Here is a 25139-nt window from a genome sequence, read left to right on the forward strand (position 1 = left end):
CTCATCTTCAGTCTGTTCTAGAACATTCTCTCTATTAGAACTGTTCAGCAACTTCCTCCTCATCAGTCTGTTCTAGAACGTTCTCTCTGTTAGAACTGTTCTGCAATGTCCTTCTCTTCAGTCTGTTCTAGAATGTTCTCTCTATTCGAACTGTTCTGCAATGTCCTCCTCTTCAGTCTGTTCTAGAACGTTCTCTCTATTAGAACTGTTCTGCAATGTCCTTCTCTTTAGTCTGTTCTAGAATGTTCGCTCTATTATAACTGTTCTGCAATTTCCTCCTCTTCAGTCTGTTCTAGAATGTTCTCCATTTAAACGGTTCTAGAATACAGTATAACTTGCTCTAGAATGTTCTCCTCTAATCAAACTGCTTTGTCCTCCTCTTCAGTCTGTTCTAGAACGTTCTCTTTATTAGAACTGTTCTGCAATGTCCTCCTCTTCAGTCTGTTCTAGAATGTTCTCTCTATTCGAACTGTTCAGCAACGTCCTCCTCTTCAGTCTGTTCTAGAACATTCTCTCTATTAGAACTGTTCAGCAACTTCCTCCTCATCAGTCTGTTCTAGAACGTTCTCTCTGTTAGAACTGTTCTGCAATGTCCTTCTCTTCAGTCTGTTCTAGAATGTTCTCTCTATTCGAACTGTTCTGCAATGTCCTCCTCTTCAGTCTGTTCTAGAACGTTCTCTCTATTAGAACTGTTCTGCAACGTCCTTCTCTTCAGTCTGTTCTAGAATGTTCTCTCTATTAGAACTGTTCTGCAATGTCCTCCTCTTTAGTCTGTTCTAGAATGTTCGCTCTATTATAACTGTTCTGCAATTTCCTCCTCTTCAGTCTGTTCTAGAATGTTCTCCATTTAAACGGTTCTAGAATACAGTATAACTTGCTCTAGAATGTTCTCCTCTAATCAAACTGCTTTGTTTTAGAATGTTCTTCCCCATTCAAACAGTGTTACCCCCAGTTCTGTATGGTTCTATAATATTCTTCCAATTCAAACTGTTCTAGTGTTATTCTCTGTTCTGTATGGTTCTAAATAGTTCTACTCATTTAGTCTGTTTTAGAATGTTCTCCCCATTCAAACGGTTCTACAGTGTTATCCCGAGTTCTGTATGCTTCTATAATGTTCTCCCCATTCAAATTGTTCTAGTGTTATTCCACGTTCTGTATGGTTCTAAAATGCCCTCTATTCAGTGTCTAGAGTGCTGATTCATACGGGTTCATTTGATTTATCCATTCTTTTTCCTAAACTGCTGAGAAACAGAATTCTGATGTTTGTTGGTATTCGTGGGATCACTGTGTTCTGGCCTTTAAGTTTCTTAGCAAATCCACCACCTGAGTCCCTCAGCAACAGAGCTGGGAAGCCAGCATGAGAAGCCGGCTGGTGATTTGTGTATCTGTGCATGTTTGTTTGCCTCTTGTCCTGTCTGAGGGCCCTCTGAGTGCTCTTAAGGAAATCCCCCCCAAATGGAGTACAACTTCTATGCTAGAAGCTGTCCCATCATGCCTCACAAGCCAGGGCTGCAATGCTTTGTTAAGGGTGATCTGGCTTTGTGATGAACAGTCAACATGCTTTTGTCCCAGAGACATAAGATACAGTCTCATCCTGACACAAGAGTCAAACAGAAGCACAGAAGATGCCCATTACTGATGTACACAGGAAACCACTACACAATGCCTACCCTAGCGTTGACTCTGTAGCTCTCTCAGACTACAGGCTGAACCTTGTTAACCTCGTTATGCAAGAATATAAGATGTCACAGGGATGTTTTCCCGTGGGTCACAGTCTATATATGTTTAGGCCTACACTCGTTCTACTACATTCAGCAAAAGTCCCTACTCTTCATCTGCTACAAAGGGACGTGAGGGTGAATATAGATTTCCTAGAAATCTGTTGTGTTTTTTTCACAGTCTCATAGGAGAGTGCCACTGTTCGTATTGCATTACAGCTGACACTGATTTCCTGCCTAAAATATAGACACACGTGGTGCAATATTAATCTGGTTACATTAACAGCAAGTGATGCGTCTGATAGGCTCAGTGCCGGCAGCCTAATGGAGTTTCTGTGTTCTGAAAGACATTGATCAGACAGAGATGCAGAAGACGGTGGAAGAAAGTGGGTGATGTGGGAATGAGTGATTGTGAGCATATTTTCGGGGGGAAAAAAAGAAATGCCACAAGCATTTGATCTTGGCTTTGGTAAAGATGTAATTGCAGACATTGTGTCATACACACCCTTAATGGCAATAAAAAGGGTGCCATTACTAGATAACCTTTAACCTCTTAAACTGTTCCTCACTTTCATAACCTAATTAGTCTGTCAGTTTGCACAGTTTTCCATGTGAGCGCTGAATAAAAAACCTTAAGATGTAATAAAAGGCAGGGATGCATGCTTAAGGTTGAAGAAATATTTGGTAATGGACATGTGAGTATTTAATAGTTCAAAGAACCTCCACATAATATGAAGATTCTACATCAAGCTCTTTTTCCATAGAACTGCATATCCAAGTCAAGATCTATCGAGGGATCCTTATTTTTTAAGAGTATATGATTCACCACCAGCCACTCCAGGTTGAAAAAAAAAAATCCAATAACCATCAAGTCTTCTAACAAACACATTCCTATCAGAGATCAGCTTCTCCTACTGTCCACCGATGCAAGATTCTCCCGACTTTGACCCAGCTTTGATTTACCTGAATGTCAACTACAGGGAAGCATTTATAAATAGATAGCTATCCAGAGGCCCTTTGACACAGCATCTATGAAATTTTAATTCACTCAGCGAAGGCGAGGTGAAGGACACAGGAAAACACGAGATTTTGATGCAACACATTCTGCAATGCAAAAACTCACCAAAGCAAGAGGTCAGTTACAACACAAGAGGCTGTAAAAATAGAGAAGACAAACACTGAATTGGTAGCCAAGTCCTGTGAGCAAAAGCAGCAGCCATTTCTTTCTTGCCTTCGTTTGTTTCCTTAGACTCCCCTCTTTTTTTGCCTGCATTTGACAGGAGTGGCAAGGCAGCCGGCTTGTACATCTATCCTTGCGGCGCCATGTGCACGTACTTCTCAATGAGAGTTAAAGAACAATACCCCAATAATGACATTAACAATTAGCTACACATGTCAAATGTCCGCTCTGTGTTTCTCTTCTTTATTTGTGAGCTGCTAATGATGGGAAATTGTGCTTGTGGTACATTTGAACCCAGGTCTTTATCTCCTGCCCACAGCAGATTGAGCCAGCCCACCCAGTCTACTTACTGCCTCTGTCCTATTGACGCCCCTAAAACCCTCAACAATGGTATTTGCATGCTGGTTTATTCTGTAATAACACAGATATGCCACGCGGAATTAAAGCGGGCCAAACAAACACGCTGAACACTGGCTAATTGTGCACAGAGGATGTGTGTGTGCACAGAAACAAATGAGAAGTTCAATTTGATATAACCCGCAGCTTTTCCTTCAGGCATCTTGCTAAGTACTTTCAAGTCTTTGTGAGGAAATAATTGATTTGTGTATGTGCCTCGGGGTGTGTGGAGAAACGTATTATGATATTTGTTGAATAATGGCTAGCTGTTGGGAAGGGGGCTGGTTAATGGATTAAATGGCTATTAGAAAGACAAGTCTCAACAGAATACAACTGCCAGTGATTGGCAGTCCACAAATTGCGTGCGTTTTGATTGCTTGTTCTACTGACGTGGAATAAAGCTCCAGTGCATGCAAAAAGCCGAAAGTGGTGGTGGATATTCATACTATCCAAAATGCTGCAGTGTGCTATTAGGTGTGTGCAAATGTGCAAATATGGAGTCCTGATATGGTTTGAGAGAGTGAGAAAGAGACATTGAGATATAGAAAGAAACCCACACAGAGGTTTAGAGAGTGTGTGAGTGCGAGTGAAAGGGAGGAAACCGGCAAGCAAGAGAGGTTCATTTCTCCAGTCATACCTATAGTAATGACGTCTAGCCTAATCTGAGTGCAGAGGCAGTAGAGAGGATATTGGCCAGTGGAAAGGTTAATCACCACTGCCTGGTTAGCCCGGGAAGACAAGCTAATTCCTCCGAAAGGCAAATGGCACACGGCTCTATCTGAGTGCAGATAAGCCGTGTTAATATACACAGCAGAATGGAGGCTCAAGGGCTGAGGCTGTGTTATCGGCAAGCCCTGAGACAGGGCAACCTGGCAACAGCACAGCGGCCACCCTATGCACAATAAACCCTTAGCCATCCTCTCAAGCAGAACTATCACTAAAGCCTGACACCCCCTCGATCAGTCTACACACCCCTGTATGTGTTCTGCTCCACACCCTCAGCCGTTTACTTCCTCAGTGGCCATTTACCACACCCCCAACACACATACACCCAGACACCCAGGCTATTAGGTGGCACCACTAATTGGAAGATCAGGCGAAAGCATTAAAAGATAAACTACTCTGGCAGCTTGCCGGAAGCGTGGATCAACAAAGCCATTGGAACTATCAGGCCTCGTCACACACTTATGGGTACGGGTGGACACCCACTGCAAATGCAGTCAGCCAAATTATCCAGTAATATCTCTGTCTCGCCGCTTGACATTAGCACAGAAATAAGCATGTGATTCTGTGGTGGCCCACGTAAGCAGAATTGACAGTCCACGAGTTCTAAACACAATAATCTTTCACCCTCCTATACTAACCTTTTCTCTTCATTTCTCCCTCACATACACACATGCACAAGCGCGCACACACACACACACACACACACACACACACACACACACACACACATCGGAAGCTCTTCAGCGATTATATCTTGATGTGGTGTAAAATCCCATTTTCTGGTACATGCAAATTTCTGACCCCCCTCACAGCATAAGCCCAGACTTACATGCAGCACACTTTCATTCAGCATGTTCCGGCCTCATTGCTGGGGGTGATTGCTGCCCTCCAGCCCCTCCACAAAAAAAAAGTGCTGAAGACTTCCTCCCTAAATAAAAGACAAGAGATAACTTCATTTTCACAGAGATAACAAGGGCTGAAGTGAACATGAAATACCTAAGAATATTCACTGCAATTTCTCTTTTAAATGAAGACACTTACTCGAAGCGAACGTGTTTGAGAAGGTCAAACAGGAGATTTCTATTCTGGTATGTTAAATAATGTAAATGTATAGATCTAAAATGTTACCTTGTCTATGAAAGTAGAAGCTTAATAAGACAATTCTCAAAGCAAGGAGGCCAGAGGAGGCTGGTTAAAGTTAAAAATGACAAGAAGACTGTTAGAAGCAGGTAAAAAGCAGGATGTCCTTGGCTCTGTTTAGTGGGAAAAACACATTCTTGACTCAGGGTTGTTTGTGGCACCTGAACAGAAGAATTTACAGTAACAAGTGGCTGAATTGTCCAGATTTCAAGGGGAAGTGTATTGCTCCATCTGTAACTTGGCTTGAATTCCAGATACATTCAAAGCATCCTCTGTGAATGTGGATGGAATCAAATAGACACACAAATTATAAACACAAATTGTATTACTGTTAGTAATAGTACTACACTTTAGGTTGAAATTACAGTAATGCTTGGGTGGAGATATAACATCTATTATTCATCTCAAAGTTCAGTTGTGTTTAATGTACATTGAGTTTACTACTAGTGAAAGTGAAGGTTAGCATCTACAAAGTTCTGCAGTGGACTAGTTATGTAATATCACATTATTTCAACAAAAAGGAGATGAAAAGGAGAGTTGAAAGGTTTACAAGGTTGATTTCTGTCTCTTTCACTTTGGACAGAGAGATGGCATATTTTTGCTGTGTCCCTCAAATCAAGCCCTGGCAGTGGCTCACAAAACACAAAGGTTGTCAAAACAGTAACTCAAATGATATAATCAGGAATGAAAAAAATAAAGAGTCCAGAAAAGGCGGAACGCAGACTTGTACTGTAATGAGAACAGCAGTAAAGCAACAGCAGTGTCGTGGCAGGGCTACAGCAGTTCCAGCTCCAGGCTCTCATGTCTGCTCCATCTCTCTGCTTAATTGGGGAAGTAACTCTGGTATGCCAGCAGAAGAGCAGTGATGTGGTGATGGGGAGGGAGGGGTGGGTTGGGTGCAGCGTGGGACAATTTCCAGAATGGTGGGGGTCAATGAAGTTGTACTTGTCCCCTCGGAGAGCCGCTAATTTGCTGGAGGAAGTGCCGACAAGACCTTTCTGTGCCACGTTTTCCTTTCACAGCTCGCTTCTTTTTCTTTCTCTGGAAGACCTCCCGTTACGGAGCTGGAGTGCTGGGAATCCAATGGGGCCAGAACCTAGAGAGAGGAGGCCGACAGTAATGAACCACTTCACCATGTGTGCTTACGAACACAGGACAGGGTGGGGTTGGTGGGGAGGGGGCATGAGGCCAGCGAGTACTGGGGAGGTAAAGAGGGGACCTGATTCTGGGGGCCCTGAGAAAGGCAGGCTCGACAAAGCCTGATGGTCGAGAGCAGAATTTGAAGGCATTCTCCAGCAGTGTGCGGGCCCCTCGCCGCAATGAACCACTTAACACAAGAGCACCTCTCTCACCTGCCAGGCAAACACTACAGCCCCCACCGCGCTCTCTGTTTACCATCACAGTCGCTCAGCCCCTCTCCGCACCCATCTGCCCCAATTCAGCCCCAATTCAGGCCTGATTCACCCACGCTGAGGTGCTGCTAAATATTTGCGTCACTCAAACAAAAGGTGATAAGCAGCCACGAAGGAAAACAGAACACACAAAGAAGCTGCTGGAGGCATGATGCCGGGATGAGTAGTCTGTAAATGGCAGGAAAGAAAAGGCACACATCATCTTTTTGGAAGCAAGCAAAGGAGAGACAGGGCAAAGAGGAAGGAAAAAATGACGACTGGAAAAAACACAAATACGAAGAGATGAACAACAGTGTTTACCAAGGAAAAGCCTACGACTGAGTAAATGGAAGTAGTATAACCCACCAGCCCTGCTGGAAATGAGCCTGCTTTGACAGGCCTGTGTGTTCCAAACCTGTGTGGTCAGAGGAAGTATCTCATCAAATCGGGGAGGTCTAAGCATGCCTCACATTCTTCAAAAAAGAGAAAGAAAGAGGACTGAGGTCTGATACATGTAGAATACAAACAACGACAAAAAGACGCCATCCCTTTCAGAAACTAAGAAACGTCCTACCCAACCCTTTTTCTCCTCTTAGGACAATGACTTCCTGCTTTTAAATTAACCACCGTCCTGACCCAAGAGGCCCCTGTCTCTATAGAGTGGCCCTCTAAGCCCCCCAAAAGTTACCCCAATTTCCGTTGTGCTTTTGTGCCGAGCCTGGCCGTAGTGAAAGGCTCTGTCAGGGTATTGTTGCGGAGAGGAGCAGGGGGAGAGTGGCACATTGTACAACATGATCTCCTTTAAGGTGCTGCTGATTGTTGGAGCCAGCATGGGTCAGAAACCCCTGAGGTCAGATCGCGGTACATGATGCTGTACGTAACGTTTTCAGGGGAAAGGTTACAAATTAATGAACCCTGTTGTAGAAAAGCTGACAGAAACAGGGAACACGCAGAGTTGAAATAGAAAGTCCTGGTTCTTTACGGTTCTTTTATTCTCGGCCAGACCTTAAGTTGTCTTCTTCCTCCTCTCTGTTTAAGGAATTTAAAGGCAAAGTGCCTTTGTGTAAATCATAACACAATCAGTGACAATCCGATTGTGGTGGGTGTCACGGGTACAATAATAAAACCGGACTGATTGACTGATGGGGAATTTTACAGTTCATTATCCAATCAGACGGTGGCGTCGTGACGGGTGCTTGTCACCGGGGGAACTCTCCTGGCGGGGGCAGATGTCACTCTGATGCTGTTAAGATGACAAGCGCTGGAGGACAGCGCAGAGAGAGTGACATTTTCTCTTCCTCCCTCCGATGAATGGAGAGATGAAAGAAAGGAAGAGGGAGCGAAATGAGAGAGAGAGAGAGAGAGAGAGCAAGAGAGAAAAAGAGGGAGAGAGAGAGAGGGAGAATGTGGAAGCGGAGGGAGCGGGAGGACACAATGTGACAGGCTCCATTTTGACATCTGAATTAAAGCCAAGACGGGGGGAAATTAGCCAGAGAAAATAACAATGTCTGACAGCATTATCATTCTGTTTATCCTCTCCCAGTTACTGCATGCTGAGAATAAGCTACAATACACACAGCAGCCGCATTAACCTACACGCTTCTGCAGTACACTGGTGGAGAAACGACCTTGCGACTGAGACACAACGGAAGAGCAGGAGGATGAAATGAACCAAGGAAAGAGCTGAATCTTTAAAGCTGAAGTGAGTAACTGTTTGGGTCCAGTATGAAGTCACAGATCCTGACCTAGAATAAATTAGGGGAGCAAGGATAGAGTGAGGGGAAGTGTGGGATCTTACAGGGGTCCTATAAATATAGGTTCCTACATGGTTCCAGACTTTGACCTAAAAACTGGTACCTTTATTGATGACTAAAAATCACATGATCACAAATAAACACAATGTGATTGTATATTTTTCCCCACATGATCATGTTTTCTATACTTGATTATGCATTTTTTTTTTACATGATCACGTTAACACATTTCTTGTGAGCACACATTTTCTTCACATGCTCAGTTCTTTTTTTTTTTTTTTACGTGGCATCACATTCTTTCTCTTGTAATCATACAATTTGCTCTTGTGATCACAGTTTCTTTTCACGTGATCATTTATTTTTAAAACTGGGATCACATGCCTTTGCAATCATATCACACTATAGTTTTTTCCCCTCAATCACATGTTCTCTCTGTCGTGACCACAATTGTTTTTTTTTACCTGTGATGGCACATTTTCTTCACATGCTCAAGTATTTATTGTCATCACATCTTTTTTACAATCACATGTTCTTGCCCTTGTAATCACACATGATCAATTGTTTTCTTTACCTGCACATTTTTTTAAATAATTTTTTTTCAACATTATTATTTTTTTTTACTTGATCACGTTTTTTTATTTTTTAACTTAAGCGCACATTTTTTTATTGATTACATGTTCTCTCCCTTGTAAACCCACATTTTTTTCAGCTGTGATCACACTTTCACAATAACATGTTCTTTCACTTGCGATGGCACTTTTTCCACATTATTTATTATTGTTGTTTTTAAGGTTTTGTTGTTTTTAACTTGCAATCATGTTTCCCCCTACATCTAATTTCATAAAAAAATTATTTAAAGACTAATCAAAGATTTTTTTTACAGAGAAAATGGCGATTTTTTGTGATATTGCTCCATGACCCCCCTTTGGCACCTTTATTTTAAAGAGTGCAGAGAAAAGGACAAAGCGTATGACTTTCAGAAAGCTGCTTGCATAACTAAACACAGATCAAATTAGAATAAAATGTAAAACAAGGGAAAGACACTGTAACAGGGAGCGAGAGAGAAAGAGTGAGAAAGAGAGAATATAGGAAAAAGAGAGAGCGAAAAAGGAAGAGAAAAAGAGAGAGCAATATCTCCATCTACTCAGAGTGAGGGCCCCATTAACTTGACCACTTGCCCTTTGCACACAAAGGTTTCAGCAGCCCTCTACTCCTCCCATCCAATTATGTGTGATTAGGCTGAGTGTGCTGTGTCAAGATGGAGGGGAGCAGAAAAGACATGCCACACACTCTCTCTCTCTCCCTCTCTTTCACACACACACACACACACACACACACACACACATACACACATACACACAAATACAAATTGCAGTGACTACACTGACTGCCCATGAAAAATATCACCTGACTCAAACCTCAAAACTCACAGGGTGATAGTTAGGGTTAGGAATACACCGGCCCTGTTCCACAAAACCAGTCACGCGAAACCAAAGTTGTGCCTCCCTAAACTCTGAGCAAGCAGGCTGGCGCGGCTGCTGGTGGTTCGCTCTCAGGGCAGGCACTAGTGTTGATTCATCAGCGACTCCAATGGCCGAGCTGAATGTTGTTTTCACAATCAGAAAGAGAGCGGGGCGCGCTCAATTAGCAGCCTCGTTACAGGCAGTGATTAGCAGGGCCTTGGCGCTCTCAGAGGCCCCATGGGGCACGAGCAGGGCCACCGCTACTTCAGAGCCGTCGCCACGGGAACCCCCGGCGCGGCCCACAAACCCCCCCAGATGATAACAGACAACTGTGTTGTGCAACTGTTTCTGGTAATTATCAAAGCAAGGGAGCGAAACGATACGATGGCATCACTGACAGGAGGGAAAAAATCCAATCACAGGTTACTGTAGGACAAATAATGGGACACCTGGGGGGAGGGGGAGGGGGTTGGCAAGAGGCTAATAAAATAAATAAAAACAAACATCCCGCTGTAGAATGAGTGAACACATCACTGCCAGGAGTTGCCAGGGGCTCGAGTACAAGCAAGGTCCTGGCGGAGGAGGAAAAAAAAAAAGGGCTGGCGTATAACTATGTTGGTAGGGCGACTGAGGAGGGTTGAGGGGGGCAATATTAAAATTCATGACTCTCTTTGAAAGCATTTGTATAAGAAAAAGATTAAGATGGGGTGGGAAGGCGTAGAGAGGGGGGGGTTCTGCAAGAGGCAGCATTATCAGTCTTCCTCCTGCTCCATGCTGCCTGCTCTCTCCACTGAGACTGGAGGGATAAGAGGATAACTGGGCCCTGGCCGAGCTGAATGGAGGAGGCTTGTGGAGTCCAGGTCACCCCAGCTGCTCTCCCACTCATATCCAATCCCCCCTCAAACTCTGTTCTCTGTGCCCGCGAGAAAGCCCCATCACTCACTGCCTGCCAGCTTAGAGCTAATGAAATACCCACTCAAGGCTTTACAGCCCTCTAAATAAGTGGTATTAAAACCCAGCAAATCATACAACCTGAGCCAGGAACTAGGTGTTCTGCGCTCATCACAAGCAAAGGTAGACAAGCTGTGTACTTTTTGTTGTGGGCCACTTTGACACTGGACTGCCTTAGGGTCACTCTCTGAAAGCACATAGTCTTTATACAGTTCATATGAGAACATTCAGACTTACAATCTGGATGCAAATCTACAAGAGGAGTGTCTATGGTTAGACGTTCTTCTATGGAATAGCTTTAAAAAATGGCCAAAGAATGGTTTACATTTGACACATTTTGCAAAGGTTTGTTGTCCGGCTTATGTGGGTGACTGCCTATTTAACAAACATTGAAAAGTCATATTTTATATTTTTAATATGAATTAATTTCAAGATTCTTGCAAAATACAGACATATTTTCTCCCACAACCTCACATAAAAGGCAGTGTGTGTGGTTGTGTTTGGGATGATTTAATGGGGATGCCTAATTATGGTACTACAGAACGGCTGTTTATTAAATCTGTATTCTTATACACAGCCCACACTAGGTGTGTATATGTGAGCATAATAATGGCTTTAATACACAGACATATTTAACACTGACAATACTATGCTAAACAATATTCCTAGCCTCTGGTATTAAACATCATTGACGTCTAAAGCTCTTAGTAAATTCTCCACAGGCTGGCTGAGCAGGATGGTGCAGCTCCTTTCTGTCTGCATGTATTCCCAGAGCAAACAGAATCAGCTCCATCTTAACAGGCTCAGCATTGCATTTGGCACTGTCAACGGGAAGATAAGAGAAACGATTCAATCAGGGACTAAATCCTCACCTGCCCACTCCAGTCCGCCCATGTTCATCTGCATACCAAACCTCAAGCCTCCACGGCCTGTACTTCCTGCTCACACTGATCTAATTTCCACTTTTTATACATGTATGCATGTAGAGAATGAACGAGTGAGGCTGAGTGGGCGAGAGGTGCGACAGTGTGACTATGACCACTAGGTGACCGCTGCCTGACCTCAGCACGGCTCCTCTCAAATCTGGAGAGGAGAGCAGGTAACCTTACCTGGGCTCTTAATCCTGCACTTTAATTTGGGCTGAAACTCTACCTGCTTGCCTGATCCTGGGCCCTAATTGGAGGGTAACGCCACCTGACTTTTTGATCCTGTATTCTAATTGGAGGGTAACCCTAGCTGGTCAGTTAATCTGGAGTTTTGATGCAGCCTAAGTGCCACAAATTGTGCCAAGTGTCACAAAAATATCCATCAGTTCTGTGCTTTGCCCGTATTCAGTGTCACCCTATTCAGACCTGCTGGTTTTAGCACGGAGTCTCTCACACTCGTACATGCCCCTGCCTGAATTCTCTCCTCCACTCATTGTATTGCCAAATCTTGTAACGCCACTCACTTTGAAAAGCGAGGAATGGGGCAGGAATGAAAGGGAGTCGACAAGGGCCGACCTGCACTCCGGCGTCTTTTTGTGTTGTGTCGGTGTGTGAAATATGTTTAACCTTGAGTTACTTCTATGAAAATACATTTAAATATCAGCACACTATCAGCAAAAACAAAACACTTTCAGGCAGACAGCAGAAGTATGCATACATCTAACGCCTGGATGCCGGGGAAGCACATGTAGGCAGGATTTTTTTGAAGATGGGGAGAAAGAGCCCAGAGTTTTTTTTCAGCATCTCGATCATGTGTTTTCGTGATGGATTAGATAAAGCTACTGTGTGCATGTGTGGGTTTTACCTCAGTGCTTCATGGCAAGGAGAGGTTCGCGATTGGAGTGTGATCTTTAAGTGATGGACAGGCTACTGTTAACATACTGGAGCAGACAGAGGATGACAGCCTTCAATAAAAACAAACACAGGGCATGAGCAGAAATGTCTCCAGTAAGCACACACACACAAACACACACACACACACACACACACACACACACACACACACACGTACATATATAAAATTCTCCATAATGATAATAATAATAATAATAATACACACAAGGTAATTGTGATATCCTAATAATGTACTGGTAATTATAATGGATGAATGTCAAATGTACTTTATTAACAATAACTTTTTACACACATTTTATACATTTACATTTGATAAATAAATAGATAAATATAAATAAATTAAATACTATAAATATACACACATACAGTTTCAAAGGCTATTAGTGTTTCATACGCTATTTTAGGCACCAATATACAGATTTAGCCATTAAGAGGATTAGTTGTAAAAGTTTAAGTAAAATGCGCTTTGATGAAAATGACAGTATTCAATTATGAAATTTAATTTGATGTTATTAGTGTAATTTCAATTAGTGGCCAATATAATACAAATGTGCAGGTTACAAATAAGCACCCCCTCACAAAAAAGCCCAAAAAACAAAAACAACAACAAAAAAAACATCTGGCTATTTTGTCGCCCCACAGCTGCTTATCCTAGGCACTACGGCTCTCGCCCATGTTGATGATACACACGACCATCCACCGTTCCCACCCTCCCAAACCCATCTATCATCAGTCTAGGCCTTTGTTATACCAATCATATCCTTTTGAGAAGAGACTGCATTTCCATCTAATACGGTCTACACGGATTTACATGTGAACACGCACATATTGAATCCTCAAATATGTGGAGGATGCAGCCTTTTCCCCAGCACACACTCAATAATAGATTCAATCTGTGAACTTAATTTCAAGGTGGAAAAGAAATGACTAGGTAAACGAGGACGCAGACGCTCCTGCCGTCTCGCCTTTTCCGTTGGTGAGGGTGTATGTGCGTGTGTGTCTACGCGCAGCCAAGCACCTCTCAAAAGAGGCTACAAATGAGACTCAGCCCCCAGAGAGTATTCAATTTGCTCCTTATTTTCTCAGTCAAATGTGTCTCTTTATCAAAGTGAATAGTCCGACCCTGCACAGATAAACAATAATCTCATTCAGTGGTTAATGTTTTCCCCCTGCTCCGCACTAAGCACAGCCCTGCCTTATCTCCAGCCTGGGAGGCTAAGGGTCTCCGCTTAGATTAGCCAAAGGCATCAGACAGATAAGGACAATAAATCCAAATTGCATATGAAAAATATTAAAGCATTATGTTGTATTAATCTGGTCATTGCATTATTTATCCTAATCATTAAGGTTTTGTGTCAGTGGATGGCTGAAAAAGAGAGCAAGCCTCATGCTGAAAAATCACACCCACTGTACTGTACAGCCTGTACATCTGAGGAGGAGGAGGAAGAGGAAGAGGAGGGGAAAATAGTAAGGAATGGTTCACCAAAAACTCACACTTTTTGTCTTTCCCAGATGAAGTTGACTGGCCAAGACATGTTTGGTGTCTGAAGGGTGTTCTTTAGTTCTTCTTTAGAGTTAAGAGGCTAATATCATCCAGACCCTTCCATTATTTGTTAGCAACATTAGCCGTTAGAACTGATGCAAAACTGAAGTAGTTATCCAGACATATCCCAGCAGACTGACCATGTTTATTTACCATGTTACCGGACCATGTGTATTTATTTAAATGTGTATTTACGTAAAAAAATGTGAAAACCAGTGGCATCTGTGAAGGGTTGGGACATATTAGGCAGCAAATGAACAGTCCGTTCTTAAAGGTGATGGGTTAAAAGCAGGTAAAATGGACAAGCATAAAAATCTGAGCCACTTTGACAAGAACCAAACTGTGATGGCTAGAAGACCGCGTCAAAGCATCTCAAACATCAGGCAGGACTTGCGGGGTTTTTTTTCTGGTATGCAGTGGTAAGTAACTACCAAAAGAGCTTCAAGGAAGGATAACTGGTGAACTGGTGACAAGGTCATGGGCACCTTAGGCATCACTTCATAACCTACAGGTCTTCTAGGGATATCCTGCTAATGTTTTAGTGCCAGGATGCCTTTGAAGACCTTGTGGAGCCCATGTCTCAAATGGTCAGATCTGTTATGGCAGCACAAGGGGGACCTACATAATTTTACATACATAATTTGAGGCAGGCGGTACTAATGTAATGGCTGATGGTATATAGATATTCAAAGCTTCATTCTGGTTTTCATGTGTCTTAATATTGTTTACATTTGTGAAACAAGCACAATAACAGTATCACACAACATTAAACTTTATCCATTATCTCTTAAATTCCATTTGAAAGGTTTGAAAATTTTGAAAAATAAAAACGTGTAACAAAACTATTTAGAACATTTAAACAAACAAACAAAACAACATTTTTGCTGTTCCAGCTCACAATAACCACGCCAAAACATCACCCATTAATTATTTTCTCCTTTACAATGTAAAATGTACATAATATTACCTGGACACATTCAGCCCACTGAAATATTTGGAATATTGCATTGCATGTTGCATCATTTGGATCTCCTGAAATAAAAGGGAAGAATAAATGTATTTTTTCCTCATGACTTTTTGTCCATTTATGTTCCCTATATGAAATGATATTGACTAACAAAGCCATGTTCCCTGCCACTACATTTTTATTATGTAATCTTTTCTTATTTTGTAGCAAATCATTGAAATGTTAATGATTTACTATGAAATATTGATGATGACCTCATATGCTAGGGTAACTTTTACTTATTTATTTATTTATTTTAAAAGAGAGAACACTGGGGACACACTGGCATCCATTATAGGTCTCACTTACCATCACTAATAACAGCCATAATAGCCTAAAACTTTTTAAATTTAAAGTGCAACCCCCCCCCCCTAAGAAAAAAAATCCCACAATGTTTATTTTCATAATAATAAAAAAAATAATAAACACATTTAGAAGCTAAATTTAGGCAAAGCCAAACATGAAGAGCAATAGTGGGGATGAGAAAGTGGGGCTTAAACAGATGTGTTTAAAGCTGCCTGTGGAGGCAAATGTTGACATGAAATCAATGCAAAATTTTACACAATTTAGGAATCTCGGCTGAATGCCTTTTTCACATCTTAAAGAATGGTCATGTCTAGGAAAAGGAGCATGTATGGTCATGATCATACAATAGCATAGATGCTAATATTAGCAAAATATGGTAAACTAAGTGCTAATATTGCCAAACATTTGCTACTTTGAACCCTGTCACTCTGTTTACACCATTGTTGGCAAAGTAAAAGTAATTTTGTAAAAAAAAAAAATAAATAAAAAAAAGGGCAAAACACACATTTACTAAAATTCCTTAAATATAGGTGAACCATGGAACCCCAATTATAAACACCAGCCACACCACTGCAAAACAACAAAGTTTTAAACACAGTAGAGGACAACTAGAATCCAGAACTAATGGTATCCTGGTTGACCCCTAGGCAAGTCTGAAGGTTGTCTGTTTTTGGGGCCCCTAGGCCCACAGCAGTGGCTCTCAGCAGGGGAGGGGCAGACAGGGCTACTATGTCATCCCTGTCTGAAACAGCGGCCGCATGTCTCCCCGTAATCTGCCCTAATCTCTCCCGCATTCACCTCATACGTACAATGAAACCCAAGTGATCCCCTGGAACAATGGGAAAGCAGCGCATTTGCTAAATTACTCGGCTAAAATCATATGGTGCTGCTTAGAGGCGCTTATTCTAATCAGTTATGTTATCACTTGATGTTATTGGCGATTAAATGTTTAAGGGTTATGTGTGGCCATGTGGAAGTGACTGGCTTGGCAGGGGTGTGGGTGCCTATTTCTTTGTTTATTGCACTGAATATATTTCATTAATAAATGTACACTTCTGAAACATTACACTATGCCCTGTGTACTCCCTCTACATATGCCCTGTCAACTCTACATTTCACCCCTCTCTCTGTCTCAGTCAATCACAAACTACTTTCAAAGCATCTTCCAGGGCACTTCAAAGTGCATCCATTGCCAAAGAACAGCTTTCACATGCAGTTGCAGTACAAAATCCATTATGTGAGTTAAAGCAGACACTGGCGGAGAGAAAATTGCTCAAATAAAAGTGAACTTGACCCTCCAAAACACATCTCAAGTAAAAGTATAAAGGTATCTCATTTTAACATGACTTGAGACTTGAAAGTAGCCTACAAGAGGACTGGATATAAAAAGGCATCTATCAGAATTTCCCTCTCCATATCCTTCAGAGCTGATAAGCTGTCTATTATACATGGAGAGATAAGATGGATAATTAATGATGTGGTCAAACAATGTGGGGGTAAATAATGATGTCATTACATTGGACAAAAGCGACTATTAGTCTTTTAATATACAGCAGAAGTATACAGAATTGTTAGAAAGAGAACTAAATAGCACTACACAGCTCCTCCAAAAAGAACTTCAATACGAAAACAAAATCCTTCTGTTACTTCTGTTTCAATACTGTGCAGTTGCCCTTATTCCTTTTTGCAGTGCAATCTGTCAATATGTCTATCAGGCATCTCGCTTTTCTGTTTGCCACTCAATTCCATGGGAGATTTTTCATGCAGGGTGAAAAATAGGTGGTGCATATCTATTGAACAGCAACCAAAAATGTCCTTCAGAACAGACAAAAGTGGATGAAGCCATGCATCTCATCCTATAGGTTATTGCATGCCTCGAAAACACAACATCAACACTCTCTCACATTTCTCGTTTTCTAACCTTAATCGCCCTCTGCTGAGTGCAATTATCAGCCTTATTTTTCCTGCCATAATAACTCCCCCTCCCCCTGGACAGTGATGCATAAAAACATGCTAAAGCGCTAGAATAATGCCGCTCACAAGGCATCAGGCCTGAGGGGTACTGATGTGTTGCAGCATCCTGTGTGACAGGGACCATCTGATACATGTCTTTCCTAAGGGAGTGGGACTGAGGTGGCAGAGTGCAGAGATGGCACTTGAGTCTTGGCCTTTAGCTCCAGCTACTCACTGCCTGTGTTAAACAATCAGTGCACAGCAACAGAGAAGTGCATGCAAGTGCAGAGAGCCTAACTGTTTTTGGATTAAATCTATAGGGCGTTGGGGGCATCAAAGCTGAAGTGATCCACCCATGCTCCACATGGAAATCTGATATTATGCAAAGAATGTAGATCGGAGTTCACATTTGTTCCATTCCAGCGTAAAACGCTATGCAGCTGAACTAGACGAGCTAGATGTTGTAGGTCTGTAATTAAAACCTACTTAGTTCATTGTGTAAAGTCACTGTCGGTCACTTGTTTGGGTAAAGTCTGTGTACACCGCCGCTTCTGCACAGACGAAACCCTCCTACAGAGGACATCGAACAAAAGCTGTGGTTTAAAAAAACAAGTTAAAATTACTGTACATTTCTTACAAAATTGAATTTTGAAATCTCATTTTGTAAAAACAATTTGATTAGCAACAGAAACATATCTACAACAAATTGAGCACTTCCCCATTTGTGTGAGACTTTACAGGAGACGTTAAAACCCCTTCTTAACTTTCAGTGGAAGTCGATGTAAAAATATTTTATTCCAAGTAAGTTTGGAACATTTCTATTGATCCAGTCACCATGCAACTGAAGAAATGCCAGAAGCAAATGAAGTTAAAAAGAGGGAAAAAATGAAGAAGCACAATATATGAACTATTATTGATAGCACATTGAATTAGTGATTTTTTTTATATTTAGTGGAGTATAATAAAGAGTAAGTTAAGAATATACAAAGCATCAAATTTTTGCAAATATGACAACGTGTATCTTAAGACATTCGCAACATCTGCACAAAGATATTTCGTACATATTTTACAATTCACAAAAGAAGCTCCTGTCCATTGGAGGTGCTGTTTTGCCAAATAAACATCATTTGTCTGCCTCAAATAATATCAGTGTCACCACAGCTACACTCATGCTGCGTTTGTCTGTTATAAAAAATTCTTAAAAAGGAAAGGGATGGAAACTCCAGCAGAAATAGTAAGAATTTCACATTAGACTATGGTTGGGTTTAGAGTTAGGATAGGGTTAAGGGTTAAAGTAACGGTTAGGTTACTTTTAAGTTTGTACAGAAGTCCCTGTAGATATTAAGTTATACACTTTAGTGTGTAATAAGCCTTTTGGCGTTAAGGTTAGAATTAGGTTTAGGTTGAGCACTCACCAACCTTGCTCTGTAACTTTAAGTGGTCTGACACTTGGTGGCTGAGTTGCTCTTTGTGGTCCCTAAACGTTTTCACTTTTCAATAATACCACTCACAGTTGATGGTGGAATATCTCGGACTCCAATCAGTAAGCACCACCCACAATTTCACTGATGTATGTAAAGGCAGACTGCATGGCGGGATGCTTAATTTTATACACTGGCAATGACAAAGGGACTGAATAAAACACAGAATTCAATGATTAAGATGTGTGTCCCAATACTTTTGTCCCAACAGTGTACCTTCGGTTTTGGACACAGCCATGGAGTATGGAAAGCAAATGGTAAGATTTTGGGACCTGTGTGCTGTCTGTTATCAGCGGTGTGTGCATACTGACTAATTTGACTAGTTTGTCTTTGCAGAATCTCATTAAAAATAAATTCATTATTTTGTTTCATCATTGGTCAAGGTACCAATCCTGAAACAATCTTTTAGGCACATGTGTATGATTAACCCAAATACTTTCTATCTGTATGATAGTGGAGCCCAGAACTTTGTGGGACACTTCCATTGTCTGTGTTAATTTTAGTGTCTTTACCAGCCAATACTCCATCAATATTGGGTGAGTGCAGATTTTATGTATGTATTTATGCATGTATTTATTTATTTATTTATTTACACAATGCTTCATGACATGCAGTTTGTTATGTAGCCACCCTGAGTGCAGAGAGTGTGTGCAGTATCCCTCGTCTCCAGCTGAGTGGAGGCTGTGCTCACACTGGCAGCCTCTGATTAATCATCACTCATTATTCACACTGACTACACTAAAATTACGCCGGGGGAAACACTATTTCTGCCCCCGGCAGGGTGCCCCATCCAGCCCCCCTCAAGCCAATCATGTGCTAGGGTCCAGCCCCCTCGAACTACATGCTCAGAAGGTGCTCCTAATCTACAAAGAAAACAATGGAGACTAATTACACGTTTATGTCTTCAATCTCGTCTCTGAGTGTAAATACACGACAAGGAGGTACTGAAAGAAAGGAGGGGGGTTCAACAGTCCAAAGTCAAAAGCACTCCAAAGGACACTGAATACAACACCAACACTTACTGTTTTTTTTTCCCATGCCAATATTACTTGTTGCCAATTCCCAACTGCTTGCTTTTTACTCCCCTATGGCCCCATGGCTACTGACCTGGGAGAGCGAGGACCTGCTCATGATGGTTAGCACCACCCTGATTGACGTGAAGAGGAACTTAGCGCTTCATTCCATCCCATAAAGCAGCAAGCTCTACTGGACTTTCTTGGGCAATGGACGGCTGTTGACTGTTTCGGATGCAAACCTGAGTCAGTTACATTGCTTGAGAGCTCAATCACTGATCCTTGAAAGGAGTTGGGAAACTTACTTAGATAAGAACCTTTAAAAAGGGGTTTTAAATTGAAAAACTTTTAATGGTAAAGCTGCACTTATTTGTTACTGTGCTATGTACAGCAAAAAGTGTCCTCCGCATTTTACCCAACTATATTAGCAAACACACACACATACACACACCCACTAGTAACCTAGGGGCAGTGAGCACACACCCCCAGAGCGGTGGGCAGCCAACTCTAGCGCCTGGGGAACAGAGAGGGTGAAGGGCCTTGCTCAACTGCCCAACAGAGGCATCTTGCCAAGCCTGGGTATTGAACCCACAACCTGACAACTGTCATCAATAGCCCGGAGCTCTAACCGCTGAACCACCACTGTCCCACAAGAAAGTTGTACCAACTGGGAATATTAATTAACAATAATAATATTTGAATATTAGCTTAACACTATAATCAAAATGGAGTTTTTTTGCTCTTGTTGTTCGTTTATGTTCCTGGCTTAATTATGATCATAAATTATTCATGTTTAAAAGTTAAAGCTCCTGTTTTACCCACCTCTTGCAAACATCCTAGTTGTGTCGCCATGCAAAGATGGGCGGAAAAAATAATATTAAGCAATAATATGTTTTCCCTCACACTCCCACCACCCTCACAGATCATTACCAGATCAGGCAGATCAGAAACACTACCTGACGCTGTTGCTACTAAACACACTACAGTAATACAACAAAATGCATTACGACTCCCTCCCCCTTCCCCTCAGCATCCCATCCCCATTTTACCAGGACACTAGTACACTTAAATGGACACATGTACAATCATAAATAAACCTGCCATGTTTAATACTTGGTTTTAAATCCCTTGCTGTCTACGACTGCCTGAAGTCTGGAGAAAGTAGCAAAATTGGTCACAAATCTCATCACTCTCCCCATTCTTCTGCCCTTCTGTTCTTCTTTTTCCTCCTGCATTCTAATCATTAAGTCACATCAGTCAATAGCTTTATTATCTGGTAGCCTGGGAGCCTCTATCTTGCTATCGTCCTGTAGAGTAATTGCATTGTGACAGGGGATGATGGGGCCTGAAGAGCCTTTCATTTGCAGGTTAGCGTTTATCAGTCAGAACCATCGTGCAGGGCTGTCACTCCGCCATTGGCTTGCTTGGTCTGCCTACCTCATGTCCTTCATGTAACTTTGCGCTGCAGCAATTTCCCATTTTTGGCCCCTTTATCCAGATGCTTGTGTCAGTGATCAGGGGTTGGGAAAAGGTGATATTCCTGGAAAACAGAATAATGATGGATGCTGATTGGTTGCCAGCATTTTTACTCCACACAGATTTGTTCTTTTTAACCCATTTCCTCTCAGTGTTCTCTGAGCCTCTGAGAAAATGAAGGTTGCACACAATTCATTTTTTTAGGGCATGAAGCATGCACATGTTTTCTTATTAGAGGTCTTGCTGCCTTGCTGATTTCCTCTAAACAGAGGAAAACCACTAAGTACGCAAGCCAAGCATAAATTCATGTGGTCATCCCAGTGCCAGGTATGATGCTTCACAATGACAAACATCTTGCCAGTAGGCACTGTAGGCACCATTTATGAGGCTACATGGCACCTATATACATTTTTGTAATGACAACTGGCATAAACCTATATAAACACTTATACAGACAAAAGTATTGGGACACCTGCTCATTTTTTTTTCCAGGGCATCAACAAAAGGTTATTCTGCTTTTGTTGGAGTAACTGTCACTACAGTCCAGGCAGGGCATCTATTAGGTTTTAGTGCATTGCTGTGAGATCAGGATTTGGATCATCACCATCCCTCTTGATCCCCATCTTATCCAAAAAGTATCGAATGGAGCACCATCAGGCCAAAGAACAGCCCCACTCCTCCACAGCTCTATGCTGGGGGGCTTTATAACCCTCCAACCCACACCTGGCATGGCACAAATAGGTTTGTGTTTGTCCTATTCTATCGGCAATACATCTCTCTATAGGGGCTGGAGCAGCAGAGCGTATGCATTTGCACATCTGTGTCAGCAATAGGTGCAACTTAAAGTAGCTGAATGTATTCATTAGAAGGGGTGTCCACAAACATTTGGACATGCTTCCAAACAAGCATCAATGAAATCAGCCTTTATAAATGTTTATGCAGGTTTATGTCAGTGGTCATGAAAGGGTTATGTACAGTAGATGGCTTGTAGCCTTATGAATGATGCCCTACAGTAAAGTGCTATACTAATTTCTGACACGTTCAAGATCAATCAATCAAAGCCTTTGACAAGAGCGGACATCCCTGCATCTCCTACGTCTGTGCTCAAGGATTCAGATAGAGCATATTGTGCAGTCACACACGAAACAAAAGGAAAAAAGCGAGGGTGATTAAAGTTAAAGTCAATAACTTTGATTTTGCGCATGTCTGTGACTGTAGCGTTCTTGCCTTTTGCTAGTGGTTGATCCCAGCGCCTGTGAATAGAAATGATTGATTTACAGACCTCCACCTTTGTGTGTCTATTTCTTCTGTGAATCCCTCCAACATCCTACACTTCCCTTTGTATTTGTGCCCTTTAACTGTGCCAGGGTTCAAAAGAATTAACCTTGATTGGGATAATTGAGCTCAGGCCAGAGTGGACCGATTATGTTTTATAAACCTATTCTCTTCCTCTCAGCAGCCCCCACCCTCTACCCCCACCCCCTTCACCCTACCCATCCTCAGCTTTTCTCTCGCTCTCTCCCTCTGTCTCCCGCACTGACAATTTGACCCCTCCTCCCCTTCCGCTGTCATCAACGTTCCTGAGATTTCAGCTCTTTTCCTTTTCTTTTCTTTGGCTACAGCTGGAACAATTCAGTGCCAACAGCAGCACTGCTGAAGAGGACATTTTGAACGAGACGTCATTATTGTGGACCAAGTCTGCGGGTTTTAAGGACGTTTAGGACAAAGGCTAGGTGACAGGTATCTATTTGATTTAACTGTCAGCAACACCGTCCCATAACAATATGGTACAGAAAAAAAAAGAAGAAAAAAAAAAGCGAGAAGCTTTTGAGAGTCTTGCGTTTGACCTAGCCTGAATTACCTCAGGTGCTCAGCTGACCGTCAGCTGATAGCACTAATCAATAGCCAATGCAGTCCACTTACCAGCACAAGAGAAGAGAGTGAGCTCTCCCAGCCCTATTAACTTCATGCTCCACTCTGTTTGGTGGATGGGGGGCACAAACAGAGATTGCCTCATGAGGAAGGTTTTAGGGCAGGGGGTGTGTGCGTGTGCGCGTGTGTGCGTGCATGTGTACGCACGGTTTGTGTACCCATCAGCGGCTGAGCCATGCTGAAAGGGAGAGGAGGCAAGCAGTCAATATCATAAGCGGCTTACAAGCAGGCGTCCACTGCCTCTCACAACAGATAGAGACTGTCTTGTATAGCAGGCCTCTCTGTCAGCTCAAGATTAGCTGCAGCGAGAGGGATTTCATCACCTTTATTCAGAGCGGAAAAAGGAAGGGAAGATTGGCACTCTGGAAATGTGCATGCACAAGCTACTGTAACTTTGGAGAGAGAGAGAGAGAGAGAGAGAGGGGAGAAAAAAAAAACACCTCCTAGCTTTTCAACACTCTGCCCCTATCCTTCCCCCACAGAAGCCCATGATTGCGCCACACTCCAGTGGACTCGGGGGGTAAAGCCGCCGGCACAATAACCTCCAGCAGATACATTAAAGGGCCTCTAACGCTGCACAGGTGACTGGCGGATGAGTCTCAGATAGTAGCGCGAGAGGAAACAGGTGAAGACCACTTTTACTGCACATACGTGATTACGGAGCCGCCCGCCTACTGACGGCCCTCTCACAAAGCCTCGAGAGGCCTGTAGTGATTCTGATTATAGATGACCTTGTGGCACAGCAATACACACTACATACCACCCCCCCAAACATATTCAAATCCCAGACAACAACAGCAGCAACAAAAGAGTGGCTGGTCAGCTTTAAAAGGGAGTGGTAAAATGTAAATTTCTGTAGAGCTGTCGAGGTTAAAAAAAATAAATAAAAATGTAAAAAGTAAGCTAAGCCTTTTTAAAACTTCATCCAGTCTGCTTGGCAAAGCACATCCTCAAATAGCGGCAGGCTAAAATCATTTCAGCTTCGATAAGCTAACCATCCCCCCACAAACTCACTCCCTTACACACACACACAAGCACAACACACACCCTCTCAGGGGAGCCAAGAGGATCGTTCACATCAGCTTGGGTTAAGGTTTTTAAAGCAGCGTGGTGTGACTACGGGGGGCCAGGAGCTCTCTGTGCTAAAGACATGCAGTGTCCCCCGGCGCAGCTCCACTGCAGGGCTAACAGCCACCATATGCCCGGCAATGGCTGTCAGCTGCTGGCCAGGCAGGCCCTGTCTCACCCTTTTCAGGAATCAAAAACTGGTCTCTAATCTGAGCTGAGTGCTTCAGCCCTGCAGGTTTGAGTCTCCCACAACATCTTTGACCACTCATTTTAACAGTGCTAATCTTCTTAAAAGGTCAAATGGGGGAATCATTTTAGAACATGTTATTGGATCACACGGTGCACCTTCTCTCAGGCCGAAAGGAAGAGAGCTAAAATCAAAATGGCCCACTTCATACTTGTAGAGCTGTGCTTACCTCTTCACACACAGCTAAGTAAGCCCATTTTCTTGGTCTTCTCCCATCTGACCTTATTCTGATATTCTGAGCAGCGGTGATGGTGACTTCTAAGCGATCTAAAGCTCTCCATTTGTTTGACAAAGTCTGGGCCATTGTTGACAGGGGGAAGCAAAGTTCAGCATATTAAAATGGGATACGTTCTGCTAGAAAAACTCATCATCGTGTCCTGTCTCTTCCATTCTTTCCGTCTCTCCCATTCTCTTCCTTTCCTTTCAGGTTAATTGCCTGTTAACCCTCCACTTACCGTAATTACTGGCCCCAATTACCATTTGACAACAGTGCAGGACAATTGGGAGAGAACGTCTTTTACCTTTATTCTCTACCTTTGACAACTTCTGGCCAC

The sequence above is a fragment of the Salminus brasiliensis genome, chromosome 22, assembly GCF_030463535.1.
Source record: "Salminus brasiliensis chromosome 22, fSalBra1.hap2, whole genome shotgun sequence".
Classification (NCBI taxonomy): domain Eukaryota; kingdom Metazoa; phylum Chordata; class Actinopteri; order Characiformes; family Bryconidae; genus Salminus; species Salminus brasiliensis.